This window comes from Malaya genurostris, chromosome 3, assembly GCF_030247185.1.
Source record: "Malaya genurostris strain Urasoe2022 chromosome 3, Malgen_1.1, whole genome shotgun sequence".
Taxonomy (NCBI): domain Eukaryota; kingdom Metazoa; phylum Arthropoda; class Insecta; order Diptera; family Culicidae; genus Malaya; species Malaya genurostris.
In genome coordinates this window covers 203,285,593-203,300,691 of record NC_080572.1, presented here as the reverse complement: position 1 = coordinate 203,300,691, position 15,099 = coordinate 203,285,593, and the positions used below count along the sequence as shown (strand labels likewise).

The window sequence follows — 15,099 nt, the reverse complement described above, 5'->3', positions numbered from 1 at the left end:
TCATCCGGCTGCTGTACGCGATGACTAAACCGAAAGCGTTGAACCAAGTCAGGTTCAGTTTTGTCTAGCTTTTGCTTTAACTTGTCAATTATATCAGCATAAGTTGCTGCTTTAAGAGCATCTTTGGTGTAAATCATTTTCAATTGAGAATAAACAAAAGGTCCACACAGATTCATAAAGTGTGACTTTCGCTTTGCATCAGCCACCTCATTTGCTTCGAAGGTAAACGCCAACCTATCGGCCCAATCCCCGAAGGAGGTACCCTTACGGTATGGCTCGATAGTGGATGCCAAACTCATTATATGAAATTTGTTCCTCACTCAAAAAATAACCAACAATAGATGTTTCAATATCAAAAACTATCACGTATTTCAAATAAAAATAATAATTTTATAGTAATAATATCAACGATTATGATGTAAATATTTAAAACACGATGCCCAAAAATTGTAATAACAATATAATCACCAATAAAATAAACAGAAACATGAGAGAAAATGAAATGAAATATCACTTTTTTTTTAATTTAAGTTTAAAATGACTTACCGAAGTCGTTGTCCAGCCTTTGCCAGCTATCTACAAACTCTGGATAATAAATCCGAAAATCTCACCGTTTATTTTAATAATTGCCAGTACCAGGCCGTAATTTATGCAATTTCCAGAAATTTTATCACGCTTTTTTATTTCGAACTGTTCCAACGGGAGTATTTAAAAAAGTCTTCGGCACGCTGTCGACCACAGAAAAATACAATGGCTGTCTAATATCCAACACGTTTTTTTTTTCAACCCAAAGATGTAAGATGGCTGCTTCTGTAGAATAAATGCTTCCAATTCTCTGTCCACTGCCCTTTTGTTAATTTGCGATGGCCGCCGATTGAAGCCTCGTGCAATCAGATTTTATCTGTGCCGAATTAACGCCAACTCCGTGATACTTGTATCGTGAGATCCGAAAGTTCCAACTAATTCACAATAACGGTTGCTGAAGAATTCACTAACTGTTGGAAAAATTATCCGCCTCGTCGCCAATTTTTATATCCGTTCACTGTTATATTAATTACTTTTAATATATTTGTTTTATTTCAAGGGTAGGGTTTCGGAGCCAATATTTATTACAACTTAACTCTTCAAGTTCACAGATAGAAGTGAGTTTATTCTCTTTTCTAGAGCACATTTTCATAGAGTCGTAGGTAGTATTGTCGTATGTTAAACATATCGACAATGATTAATATATGTACAGGTGTATACATATCAGGATTGTTAACCATTTCATTAGATTCGAAATTTTTGAAAATCAGTGTAGCCATCTTAGAGAAATCGTAATTTTTGGGTACTTTCCGGGATCGCAAACCAAATACCGGTAAAACCCAAATTAGTTTATTTGGTAATCGATTCTCAAAATTTGTGAACCCGATAAACCCAAAAGAAAATTATGTGAAACTTTTAAACTAATCACCCCGTATCTCCTGAACCGGAGGCCGGATCTAATTAGAAAACAAGCAGTTTTTATGGTACCTCAAGACCTTTTAATTGAATGATGGATGGACGAAATCGGTTCGGCCGACTACTAGACAACTGAGTGATATTTATGGGTTAACCTTCTTTTGTGCTAGGACACATAACCAATTTCACTATCTTTACGTTTCGTCTTAGACTCGTCTGTGCAGATCAGTTCAAATTGAGCTGCTTACTGCGAACTTAAACAGTTCAATTTGAACCGCTAAGCAGACGTAAAGTTATTTCTATTTGCAACACACTTGTAATAATGCACTGACGAGTCTAAGACGAAACGTAAAGATAGTGAAATTGGTTATGTGTCCTAGCACAAAATAAGGTTAACCCCCAAATGACCATCTGAATCGGCCAGTATTAGCCGAAACTTGTTTTCGTTAGCACTTCGGTGCTTATTACAAGTGTGTTGCAAATAGCAATAACTTTTCGTCTGCTTAGGTTCAAATTGAACTGTTTAAGTTCGCAGTAAGCAGTTCAATTTGAACTGCTCTGCACTGACGAGTCTAAGACGAAACGTAAAGAGCGTGAGTGATATTGTTTTAAATTCATTACATATATCATCCTGTAGTTTCGGAACCAGAAGTTGGATCCAAATGAAATTCAGAAACCTTATATGGTAAAACCGAAACGTCATGAAACAGAGTGCTGTGCATAGTCTTTTAGGTGCTAAGAAACATAACAATTGCATAAAAAAAACATCAGTTCGCTTTCACATCTCATCCAAGTCAGTCGTTAAAACAAAACCGCTTACGTTCGGGACAGAAGAAACCAAGTACAGTATTGTGTAGAGAACAATAGAACGGCCTCGAAATAAGTGAACCAAACGAACAAAAGCTACCGCCGACACGAAAGAATACAATTGTTGTTGACTTCAGGCAGTGCAAAATTCGACCTTCGATACGAGAACTTGAAGGTTTGCTTAAAGAGCAACTGCATCTTGACATTAAACGTGTGAATTTACTTCAATTCATTAAGACGAACAATGTTGTTTGCATCCAGTTTTATAAAGAGTTGGATGCAATTCAATTCGCAAAAGACAATAATAATGTGCACTATGTGGAGCATGAAAATATGAAGTACAACATTCCAGTATATATGGAAGATAGTGCTATAGAAGTGCGTGTGCATGATCTTCCCTCAAGCGTCATCGATTCATATATTCGCAAAACTATGTCCCAATACGGAGAGATTCTCTCTATCGAAAAAGAAAAGTGGAAGAATTTTTTCTCCGGTATTCTAAATGGCGTACGTTTGTTAGGCACTTGAAGAGGCTTATACATTCTTATGTGACTTTCGGTCAAGATACAAGAATTTCGTGCAAATCACTTGTTACCTATGACAATCAGATGGCCACATGTCAATATTGCAAAAAGCTGTTCACTACGGTAAGTCATGTGATAAACTGGACAAGGAGAGAACTACACCAAAGGACAACGGTGCTTCCTTCACACCAACCCCAAGCAACCCGAGTACACCTGTGACAGCCACCAACAACAAAGAAGCATCCCCTTCATCGAAACCATCCAACGTATCCCCTATAGAACAAAGTAGATCAGCTGCAATTAACAGCTTACCATCTAACCAACCAGCAATTGCAACCAATACACAACAAGGTGCATCTACAGCAACTAGCAACGAAAAGAAGACGGAAATCGACAACAATACCATCGATGCGGCAATAGATGACGAGACGAACTACGAACGAAGTGCCCCTCAATCCTCGCAGGAGGGAAATGGAAGCTCCTCTCCCCTAGAAAAAGGGTGACAACGAGATCCAACTAAAAAAAATTATTTAAAAAATCGGCCACGTAAAGCTTGTACGCAAATAGGCCTGAATAAAAATATCTTTTAAATAAAAATTGAATAAAACAGTATTGAAAATCGCGTTTCACTTTGCTCCGAAACATCGCTTTATCATCAAGCGCGTAAAACTTCTACTAAGGGCATGTTCAGGAGTGTTCCAGTTCTAGATTCATAATTTATGTCAGTTTTAAAATTTAAATCTGAAAATTATAACAAGAAAAACTCGCAGCCCCAGCAGCGTTTTACTAGTGTTTCAAAAATACAAAAAAAAAGAACGGTAGCGTATACCAGTTTTTAATTTGACAGTAGAACTGTTCGAATAAATAAAACTAGAACGGCTGACTGGGGATACGTTTGTTTCAGCTGCTGAATTTGCTCTAATGGTATAAGGCAAAAAGTCGCTTACACAAAAATATTGATATCTCCGTTAAAAATTGACGAATTTTAACAATCTATGGCGATATTTTTGCACGGTCGACGAAATGACCGAAGCAAAGCCTTGGTATTACATTCCTGTTGTGGAAGTTGACCTTCTGTTTCAACAGACTTCGCCGAACTTAAAAACGGGCTGCTTATGATGCTAGTCATTCCCTTCTACTTACTTGCGAGAATACCCAACTAACCAAAGTTCGGATAAAAGGGACTGATTTGACTTAAGCAGCTCTCAAAGTTAATCAATAGCATTCTAAGCAGCCCATTTTTAAAGTAATTATCCACACTTGAAAGTTCGCGCGACGCAGCGGAACGAACTTCTAAGCTGCTTCTAGAATACATTGTTCAGCTTCTATGCAGCGAGAAAGTTCACGCGGATCTTGTTCTGTACTTCGAACTGTCAAAAATTGCCACGTGTTTTCTCAAGCAACTAGAAAGTTCACGCGGAACTTGATCTGTACTTTCAAGTTCTCAAACGTTCTGCGTGTACTTTTAAGCAGCAAGAAAGTGGACTTTTTAAGTAATTGTGAAACTTCTGGTTGCTTGGGTAGTTTTTGATTTGAATAAAACTGGAGAAGTTAAATTAAATTCGAAATTGTCAAACAATCAAAGATTGGCCACTAAATACTGCAATAGAATTATGAAATAGCCTAATCTTTCTAAGATCCATCAGTATAATGAGATATCTGAGTCAGAATGTGATTGCATAAAATTATTAAACTCAATCGAATACTTCCAATTATACTCTCGCGAGCCATACTAATGGTATGTGAAACAAAAACCGATGAATACCATTTCACAAGCATACGCACACTGCAAACTTACAGGAGACAACGTGTTTCTCTGATACACAGAGCATAACCCCAAAAAAAAACATAATCGGGATACGCGCTAATCTAAGCACCTGCAACGCTTAGCAGGTCTTCTCCCGTTTCTCGTTGCTCGATTGACGGCTAGCAATGCTGACAACGCCACGGGAGAATGGCGGAGAAATGCGGAGAAAGTTTATCCAACCTCTATTTCTCTCTCAGCGAATCTTGTTTAGCGTGAAAAACCACCGACTAACGCGTTGCCACTGCAAACTGAAGAAAACTCATTTTCCCGAGCGTTCGAAGCTCTTCAGTCGAGATTCGGCCGTTCATTTGTGCGCACGTTTTCGACCTAGAAGCTGCTTCCTACAGCTAGGCGGAAAATCGGTTCTCCCAGAAAACTTGTACAGGAATGGAAATGGTTCCTGTTTTAGTGACATAGTGACTGACTATTCGGTGACGATTACGAAGCAGAAAAAGGACTAATATCTACGTCGCACCCGTCTAGTAGCAGGCAATCCGCCCGTTGATCCCGTGTGTGTGTATGCAACGACATTGAAGAAGTCTCCTGAAATAAGAAAAAAACGAACGAACGAATTGGGCTGGCACAGTTTCTAGGAAAGTGGTTTTATCGGTCAATCGTTGCAAGTTGTAAAAAACGAGTATCCACGCGAGCCCCATCGGTCGTAGGCTAGATGTGTGAAGGGGCGTTCTGAAGTTGGTAGTTCTGGGTTTTCCTTAGCTTTCGTGTTCTCTGTAGCCTGTAGCCCCGTTGGGATTTGAACGATTCTTCCGGATCGACGAAAAGTACGCAAACGGAAAATGTAATCTGCTGTGGGGATTCAAACAAGGCGAAGAAAAAGGTGAATGAAAATCTTGATTTTCAAGAGGGTGTGTAACGTGGAGAAAAGATGGTGTTTCTATTTAGACAAAAGGCTCGAAAAATTTGCCTAGTCATATCGTCATGATGTTGAAAAGCCAGCTTACATTTGTTCTTTCCGTACATTTGGTCACGCTACTATTTCGGTAATTCATTGAAATGAAGGCCCGAAATATGCATACTTCACAAAGGAATTCTCATTCAATTCGGCTCCCCGAAAAGGACAATGTGTGGTACAGAACTGAAAATTGGTGCGAAGCTCAAAATTGTTGCATGAATAATCTCGTTATCTCCGTAGTTCGGTCAGGTTCAAAATTCTGCTAATGTGCGATGAATTACATTGACCACTAGTAGCTCCGGTGGGAGAATAAAACGATCCGGAAAAAAAGGAATCCGTACAATTGTGTTAACCTACCAAGTGTGGAAATCAGGCATCAGGTATTTTCGGACTTCGCTGCTAGTGATACCGATTTAAAACATACCCCGATAGTGTTTCATACTGTAAAGTGAGTTCCCAAAATCTGTAAAATGCACCCATAAGTGGAAAATATCGATTGATAAATATATGTTCACTATTCTTGGATTGAAGCTTCATTTTCGGAAATTTTCATGGTAGTACAATTTTCTTTACTGGGTGAGAGCACAGACGAGAGAAAATCTGCTCGCCAACTGATTGCTGTGTTGTGAGTGGAGTACAGGACTGGCGAGCGAGTATCGTAGTCAGCCAGTGAGAGAACGAACACAATCAGTTCACATTTCGGTTGTTTGATAGCTACAATACATTTTCAGTACATCCGATGCAGATAACTCGAAAACGACTGGGAATTAAACAAAAATAATTTTCAAAAAAGAAACTCTATTGCACAGTTGGTAGTGTTTGCGATCGCACAAAGACGTGAAAATCCCACATCATTTCGATGCTTTAAGACATTGCTGTTTGACAAGGATCAAATTGCCTCCATACCGATGCTGCGTTCATTAATCTTCATGTCACTTGTAGCTGTGGGCGGAAAGCACAGACAGAAAAAAAATCTCCTGCTGTGGGTTAACATTGGACCTACCACTGCTTAACATGTTAAAGCTAGAGGAGTATACTGTGAAGTCATTAGAAGTGGCGCGCAATCGGAGGAAGGATAGAAAGGCGGTAAAAACAGCAAGAACTAATGGTTGATTGTAAGCACCTTTTTTCCACTTGGCTGAGTGTCCTTTGTACTCACTTGCTGTTGCTACTGTTGGGGCCACGAAGATGAGATGTACATTCGAGGATACGCGGTTGAGAGTCTAGTCAGCTATGCGCTCTGGGTTTGATACTCTCGCTGTGGTCGAATCTGAATCCGAAGGGCCCACTCTTGCTGGCGATAGTAGTTTCCATTGTTCAATATATTCAAAAGCCATGCCGTAATACGTTTTATTCCATGCACTAAACTTATGAAGTGTAGCAGTCGAATATCATAATTTTAGCCATTCGGCTGCAGGGATACAAATCTTAATTCTATTTAGTCATTTTCACGTGGGATCAAGTTCGAGTGGTGAAGCACGCAGAGAAATGGAACATGTTAAAAATAACAAAACGTTCAACGTTTAACGTTTTGTATATAAATTAAAATTACGTATAGAGAACTCTCAAACTTTGTAATGAAAATCAGAGACCTGGAGCGCCTAATATCGTAGAAGTGTATTCAATGTTTCCTACAAACAATAAAATTTTTGGTAGATCTGGGTGAACCCATCTGACGGAGACGGAGGGACAGTGTAAAATTCAATAAAAATTATGGCTGAATGTGTATGTGTGTATGCAACGTTTGTTCTGCACTAACTTTTCTTGAAGATGGCTGGCTTATTATCAAAAACTTAGATTCAAATAAAAGGTCTAGCGGTCTCATACAAAATTTCTGAATTATGTTTGGATCTGTCTTCCGGTTCCAGAATTATGGGGTAAATGCGAAAATAAATGAAAATATGTGTACTAGCTTTTCTTAGAGATGGTTGAACCGATTTTCACAAAATCGATTCAAATGAAAGGTCCAGCTATGATTCCATAGTAAATTCCTGAATTTAATCTTGATCAGATCCGGTTTCGGAATTACGGTATGATTGGTGTAAGAATTCTAATTTCAAATTAATTACTCACTTTTCTCCGAGATGACGTGACCGATTTTTACCAACTTAGATTCAAATGAAAGGTCTTATGATCCTATACAAAATTTCTGAATTTCATCTGGATTCGACATCCGGTATCGGAAATACAGGATAAAGGGTGTTGAACATTTGAAAGCAGTTGTACGAGCATTGATGTATCATACACACTTAATCTCGTTCGGTAATTCTTGCCTCTTTTGACGAGTTTTGAACAGCCGAACTACCGAATATTTCCATTCTACTGATATATCAGCACAAATGAACATTTGTTGACAGCAGTACCGCAGTGATAAAACGTGAATTTTACCGAAAAAATCACCTACCGAGATTTGAACAGCTGAGGTCGGTAATCCAATTTAAGTGTGTACGAAAAAATGAGTTGCTGGGAGCTGAAATCAGTTGCAATCGATATAGCTTGTCAGTTGATGTATCCATTTCGGCCATATCAGTCTCCGGCTTCCGATTCCAGAAACACCGGAAATAATGGTCACAAATACTAAAATGGAACGAATTCGCATTTATCAGCGATGGTTGAGGAAAAAAAAATTTTGTTATTCACAGTTACTCCGAGCTTGTAAAATTCTGTAAGAGTGGAGTATTGCATCATTTAGAAAGTTGAGTAGTTATGAATTGTATCGTTTGTAGAATTATATCATCTGAAAGTTCATTTTTTTCTGTGTTTTTATGTGTGTGTGTAAATATTAAACATTCTTATAGTACCGCAGATGAGATTTATTTTTTTTTTTCCATAAATACGTTTATTTCTTAAGGCAGTTTACATAAGTTTTTCTTCGCCGTAGCATCACTTTTACATAATATTCTTATCCTAATTTAATTCTAACATAGTCACAACGTTTTGAATTTATTAAAACATATTCTCTTATAGCTTAAATATCATCTTAGGTAACTCGTCATTAATTATGAAATCTACTCGGAAATATTATTTGAACCAAACGATTAACTTCTATAAATTATAAAATAAGCTGTTATTTTCAGACATTTTGTTGATAATTTCATAAACTGTTTCGAGTTTGTTTGTATCATTACATAATTTTTATTCTAATTTAGCTATTGGTTGAACTCATGGACGCAGCTGGGATCAGAACTAAGTCTTAAAAGGGGCCTTTATTAAATTGAAACTCCAATTTTCTTTATGAAATGATAAATAAGTTTCATGTATGAAAGGTCACGACAAGCAAGAATGTCTCGAACTGGGATATTGGATAGTTTACCTTGGGTACGCAAAGAATTTATTAGTTGAGATCTGACATCACGATACTCCACGCATGTCCAAACGACATGATCAATATCCCGATAACCTTCTCCGCAAGCACAATGATTAGTCTCGGAGAGCCCAATTCGAAGGAGATGTGCATCTAACGTGTAGTGATTGGACATGAGTCTGGACATCACACGAATGAAATCCCTACTCACATCCAGTCCCCTGAACCATGCCTTTGTCGATATTTTCGGAATAATTGAGTGCATCCACCGACCCAGATCATCTCTATCCCAAGATGCTTGCCAGCTGGCAAGTGTTCTTTGGCGAGACGAACTATAGAATTCGTTGAAAGCAATCGGTCGCTCATAAATTTCACCCTCAATAGCACCACGTTTGGCTAAATTATCGGCTCTTTCATTGCCTGGAATGGAGCAATGAGCCGGGACCCAGACTATAGTGATTAGATAATTATTATTCAATATGTCGTTCAGACACTGTTTTATTTTACCCAAGAAAAACGGTTCATTTTTGCCAGCAGCGATTGAGCGAATGGCTTCAATTGCACTCAGACTATCTGTGAAGAGGAAATGATGGTTTGGAGATAATGTGACGATTACACTCAAACTATAATGAACTGCTGCTAGCTCTGCTATATAAACAGATGCAGGTTCTTGAAGCCTAAATGAGGCCGAAACATTATTGTTGAACATACCAAACCCTGTCGCTTCTTCAATTCGCGATCCGTCCGTGTAAAACATTTTCTCAGAGTCAATATGCCTGAACTTACTTGAAAATATTTTTGGGATTTCCGTCGAGCGTAGATGATCCGGGATTCCACGCACTTCACGCTGCATGGATGTATCGAAAAATAAAGTTGAGTCAGGGGCACTTAGGATGCTGACACGGATAGGAATATATCTTGAAGGGTTGATTTCCTGTGACATATGGTTAAAATATACTGTCATAAATTTTGTTTGAGATCGAAGCTCGACTAGTCGTTCGAAATTATTAATTACCATGGGATTCAGCACCTCACATCTTATTAGCAGGCGTGATGAAAGCTCCCAAAATCGATCTTTTAATGGAAGAACTCCCGCCAGAACTTCAAGACTCATTGTATGTGTCGAGTGCATGCAGCCTAAGGCAATTCGCAAACAACGGTACTGAATTCGCTCAAGTTTGATAAAATGAGAGTTTGCAGCGGAACGAAAGCAAACGCATCCATATTCCATCACTGAAAGTATCGTTGTCTGATACAATTTTATTAGATCTTCCGGATGAGCACCCCACCAAGATCCTGTTATTGTTCGAAGAAAATTTACTCTTTGTTGGCATTTTGTTATCAGAAACCTAATGTGTCCTCCCCACGTGCATTTGGAATCGAACCACACCCCGAGGTATTTAAAAGTTAAAACCTGTTGGATCATTCTTCCCATCATATGGAGCTGAAGCTGCGCGGGATCATGCTTTCTTGAAAAGACGACTAACTCTGTTTTCTCCGCAGAGAATTCGATACCAAGATGAACAGCCCAAACGGACAAGTTATCTAAGGTATCTTGCAATGGTTTATGCAGATCAATAGCTTTGGGCCCAGTAACTGAAACCACGCCATCATCTGCCAATTGCCTTAGTGTACATGGGGTTACTAGACAGCTGTCAATGTCATTCACGTAAAAATTATAGAGGAGCGGACTGAGGCATGAGCCTTGCGGGAGACCCATGTAGCTAATTCTGAATGTTGCCAAATCGCCATGTGAAAAATACATGCACTTCTCTGACAAAAGGTTGTGCAAATAATTATTTATAACCGCTGGAAGTCCATGTTGGTGGAGCTTGTCTGAAAGAACATCAATGGAAACTGAATCAAATGCTCCTTTAATGTCTAAAAATACAGATGCCATTTGTTGCTTTTGAGCGAAGGCAATTTGGATGTCAGACGAAAGTAATGCAAGGCAATCATTCGTCCCTTTATTTCTACGAAAGCCAAACTGAGTATCTGACAACAAACCGTTCGTCTCGACCCAAGTGTCGAGACGTCGTAGAATAATTTTTTCGAACAATTTTCTGATGCAGGACAACATCGCAATGGGTCTATATGAGTTGTGATTGGAAGCTGGTTTCCCCGGCTTTTGAATGGCGATAACTTTCACTTGTCTCCAGTCAGGCGGAACAATATTTTGCTCAAGAAACTTGTTGAACAATTCCAACAAACGTCTTTTTGCGAGGTCGGGCAGATTCTTCACCAAGTTGAATTTAATTCTGTCCAACCCAGGGGCGTTATTGTTACAAGACAAGAGTGCTATAGAAAATTCCATCATTGAAAATGGGTTATTAATAAAACCATTATTTGGAGGAGATTCCCGTATAATGCTTTGCGTAGGAACAGAATCTGGGCAAACTTTCCTAGCAAAGTCAAATATCCATCGGTTCGAGTATTCATCACTCTCATTGCCCACGTTACGATTCCTCATTCGTCTGGCCGTATTCCAAAGAGTGCTCATTGAGGTTTCTCTTGACAAACCTTCGACAAAATGTCTCCAATAGCTACATTTTTTGGCTCGAAGTATGCTCTTGTACTTGGTTTCTAAAACCATAAGTTTTTCAAAATTCTGAGGAGTTCCTCCTCCCCGTTTTAGAAACGTCTTGCAAGCATTTTGTTTTGCGAGTTTAGCCTCTGAGCACTCTTTGTCCCACCAGGGGTTGGGAGGCCTTCTGTTAGTCGTTGGCCCAGGAAAGCGTTTAGTTTGGGATTGTTCTGCTGCCTCCTGAATCGAACAAATGAGGAAGTCATATTCTTCAAGTGGAGGGAGCTCTTCCATTGAATTCAAAATACTAGAGATTCTACTTTGGTATTTAATCCAGTCGATATTTTTTGTCAAATCATATGGAATACTAGCTGAATTAGCAATACATTTGTTACAGCTAATTGAGATGATGATTGGTAAATGATCGCTACCGTGTAAATCAGGCAATATTTTCCAGGTGCAATCTAGTCGAATTGATGTTGAGCAAAGAGATAGATCTAATGCACTTGGGCGTGCAGGAGGTCTTGGGATCCGTGTCATGCTACCCATATTTAATACCGTCATGCTAAAATTGTCACAAATGTTTTGTATTAAAGATGATCTGCTATCATTGTAAACGGAACCCCACATCATTCCGTGCGAATTTAAATCCCCCAGAATCAATCGTGGAGCAGGAAGGGCTTCAACCATTTCATTAAGCTGTCGCTGTCCAACTTGTGCTTTTGGAGGAATATAAACCGAAGCTATGCAAATATCTTTGCCTTTAATGTTTATTTGGCAAGCAACAACTTCTATACTAGAAGTTGAAGGGATGTTTAATCTATAAAAGGAACAGCATTTCTTAATTCCCAAAAGCACTCCACCATACGGAGAGTCTCTATCGAGACGTATAATGTTAAAATCATTAAAATTTAAAGCTATGTTTGAAGTAAGCCATGTTTCGCATAAAGCAAATACATCACATTTTTGACTATGCAATAACATTTTAAATGAATCAAGTTTTGGCATGATGCTTCGACAATTCCACTGCAGGACAGTGATTGTATCATTTGCGGCGGGTGATAAATTATCCATCAAAAGATACAAAACCTGAGACAATTGGCCATTGAGCTGATAACTGCTTCAAAAAATTTCTAGCTATTGGAAGGAATGCCATTATGAGGGTCTTTAAGGGTTCAGATATATTGAATGCTGAGAAAATCCATTCAACAATTTCCGAAAACTTCAGTAATCCTGTTGGTGGCTGTGAAATGGAGCCCACAGGATTATTACCTTTTTCTGTGCTAGATCCTGGATTGGTTTGTGAATTTGACAAACCAGGAGGCACAGTCTTTGGTTTTGACTTTTTTTGTTTAACACGGGGATCTTTTTTTGAAGATGAAACTTTAGGTGTCTTCTTTGGTAATTTGGAAGAAGACTTCTTTCTCTTAACTGACCCTTGGGTAGTGATAAACGAATTACCTTCACTATTTTCGTCAGAGTCAGAGTCCTCTGTTTCCTCTAGATTTGAAAACCCGTTTTCGGTTTCCAAAGGGGGGACATCAATGACCGTTTTAAGCATTTCTGCATATGTGCGCTTAGACCGTGCTTTTAAAGAAAGCTTAATTTTGTCTTTGTGCACTTTAAATGCAGTGCATACTGAAATATCCTCATGAGGACTTTCCCCACAATAAATACATTTTTCAATTTCCTTGTTGCAATCATTATCTTTATGAGGTCCTTCACACTTAATACATTTTGGTTTATTGCTACAGTAAGTAGCTGTGTGTCCGATTTTTTTGCAGTTCGTACAATTCATTACATTTGGAACAAAAAGCCGAACAGGGAGGCGAATTTTATCGACATAGACATGGGACGGCAACGCAGATCCGGCAAATGTCACTCGAAACGAGTCTGATGGGCGATAAACTTTTTTTCCCTCTTCATAAACTACTGAGTACAGTTGTTTGCACTCCAGTATTTTCACACCCTCAAGCATAGAGTTCTTGAAACGACCAACACCATGCTTGAGTAAATCATCTACCGAAAGACTCGCTTCGGTAACAACACCGTCAATTTCGACATCTTTGGAGGGTATGTAAACTTTATACTCTTTAATGAAATGTTCCGAAGAGACAATATCATTCGCGTGTTTCAAATTATTTACCACAACACGAATTTTATCGTTATTTACTTTTATGATCTCTTTGATTGAAGAGTATCGTGATGTCAAACCTTTAGAAATTTGGTAAATGTTTAATGGCTTTGATATACGTCTAAAAAAGACTATCCAAGGCCCAGAAGAGCTCTCCTGATATTTTTTCGTTCGTGGGGGTATAGGATTCATGTTAGGATTTACGTCCATGGATTCATCCATCACATTAAAATTTTTAATCAAACTTTAAAATAAAAAATGAAACCAACACTACACAGTACTCAATCAAAAGGAAAAGAAAAAACTTCTACCTTGAAATTGTTGTCTATCTCCGTTGCACTGCCGTGTAGATCCTCGTTGCTCTAGATGTTCTTGTTGGTTGCTGATTGTTGGATGTGATGCTACTGCTACCTGACATCCAGCACCATTCGATTTCCGATTTACTTTTGTCTTCGCCAGCTACAGATGAGATTTACGCACTTGAGACATTGTTTATTTTAATATATCGCTTGGATGAATCTGAATACAACTTGGGACGATATCGTGTGAACGACATTCTTGAACTAGCATCTGACGATACTCAATATGTCCGCACATTTTGCCACTTGCCTTTCTCATAAAGAAAATCTATGCAATCACTGTGAAAACCGACTTTTGTACCGAGGCCCGGAGGACCGATTGTCAGATACCATTCCACTCAGTTCGTCGAGTACGTCAAATGTATGTAAGTGTGTATGTAACAAAAATATAGACTCGATTTTCTCAGGCTCTTGGTCCCACACACACTTAAATTGGATTACCGACCTCAGCTGTTCAAATCTCGGTAGGTGATTTTTTCGGTAAAATTCACGTTTTATCACTGCGGTACCTTGAGGTACTGCTGTCAACAAATGTTCATTTGTGCTGATATATCAGTAGAATGGAAATATTCGGTAGTTCGACTGTTCAAAACTCGTCAAAAGAGGCAAGAATTACCGAACGAGATTAAGTGTGCAGGTTCCTGTTGAATTTTATCCGAAATTACAGGCTGACAAGTATAAAAATTTCATCTTCGGTAGCGTGTTTTTATATGTGATACGGAAAAATCAAGCCAAATACGTAGAAATAGCCGTTCACTTCTTAGTATAATTTTGGTATGATCATTTGATAACCAAATACGTTGATTTGGTGTATACTGGACCATCTTTCCTGGTTCCGGAAGTGCAGGAAAAGTGCTCGTATGTTCCTAACCGCAAATTACTCCACTTTCTCTGAAACGGCCAGACTCAGATTAAAATGAACAGTATTATGTTTTCATAAGTTGATGTAGAATTTCATCCAGATCTGGCTTCCGGTTCCGGAAATACAGTGTAGTGTGTGTTCTTTTAATTTGGTTCAAAACTGTAGGTTATGTTAGTTGCTGGCCAAACAAACCGATTTCAACTATACCGGTTCCCAGCTCCCGGTTTCGCAAGTCCCGGAAATAGTGGTCAAAAACTCACAAACGGAACTCGCTTCATTTTCTCAGAGACAGCTGAGTCGGTTTGCACAAACTTTGACTCAAAAAGATAGGATCTACACCTATAAAAATAGACTGCTTTTGAGTTTTGTTTGGATCTGACTTTCGGTCTCGTAATAACAGAGTGAGATGTGAGTAAAATTTTAAA

The 15,099-nt window shown here is 38.7% G+C and overlaps 1 protein-coding gene across 9 annotated transcripts in view; it reads left to right on the top strand.

The window, feature by feature from the left end:
* The first annotated feature begins 4,879 nt into the window (after nt 1-4,879).
* LOC131439293 (potassium voltage-gated channel protein Shab) overlaps nt 4,880-15,099 on the top strand; it is a 347,162-nt gene continuing 336,942 nt past the window's right edge. For 7 of the 9 annotated variants that reach the window (XM_058610141.1, XM_058610145.1, XM_058610142.1 and 4 more), the window contains exon 1: nt 4,880-5,416. The gene's annotated coding sequence lies outside the window, so the exon portion shown is untranslated. Of the gene's footprint in view, nt 5,417-5,448; nt 5,940-15,099 lie in introns of those variants that run through there. The other 2 variants (XM_058610139.1, XM_058610138.1) reach the window with 2 other exon arrangements.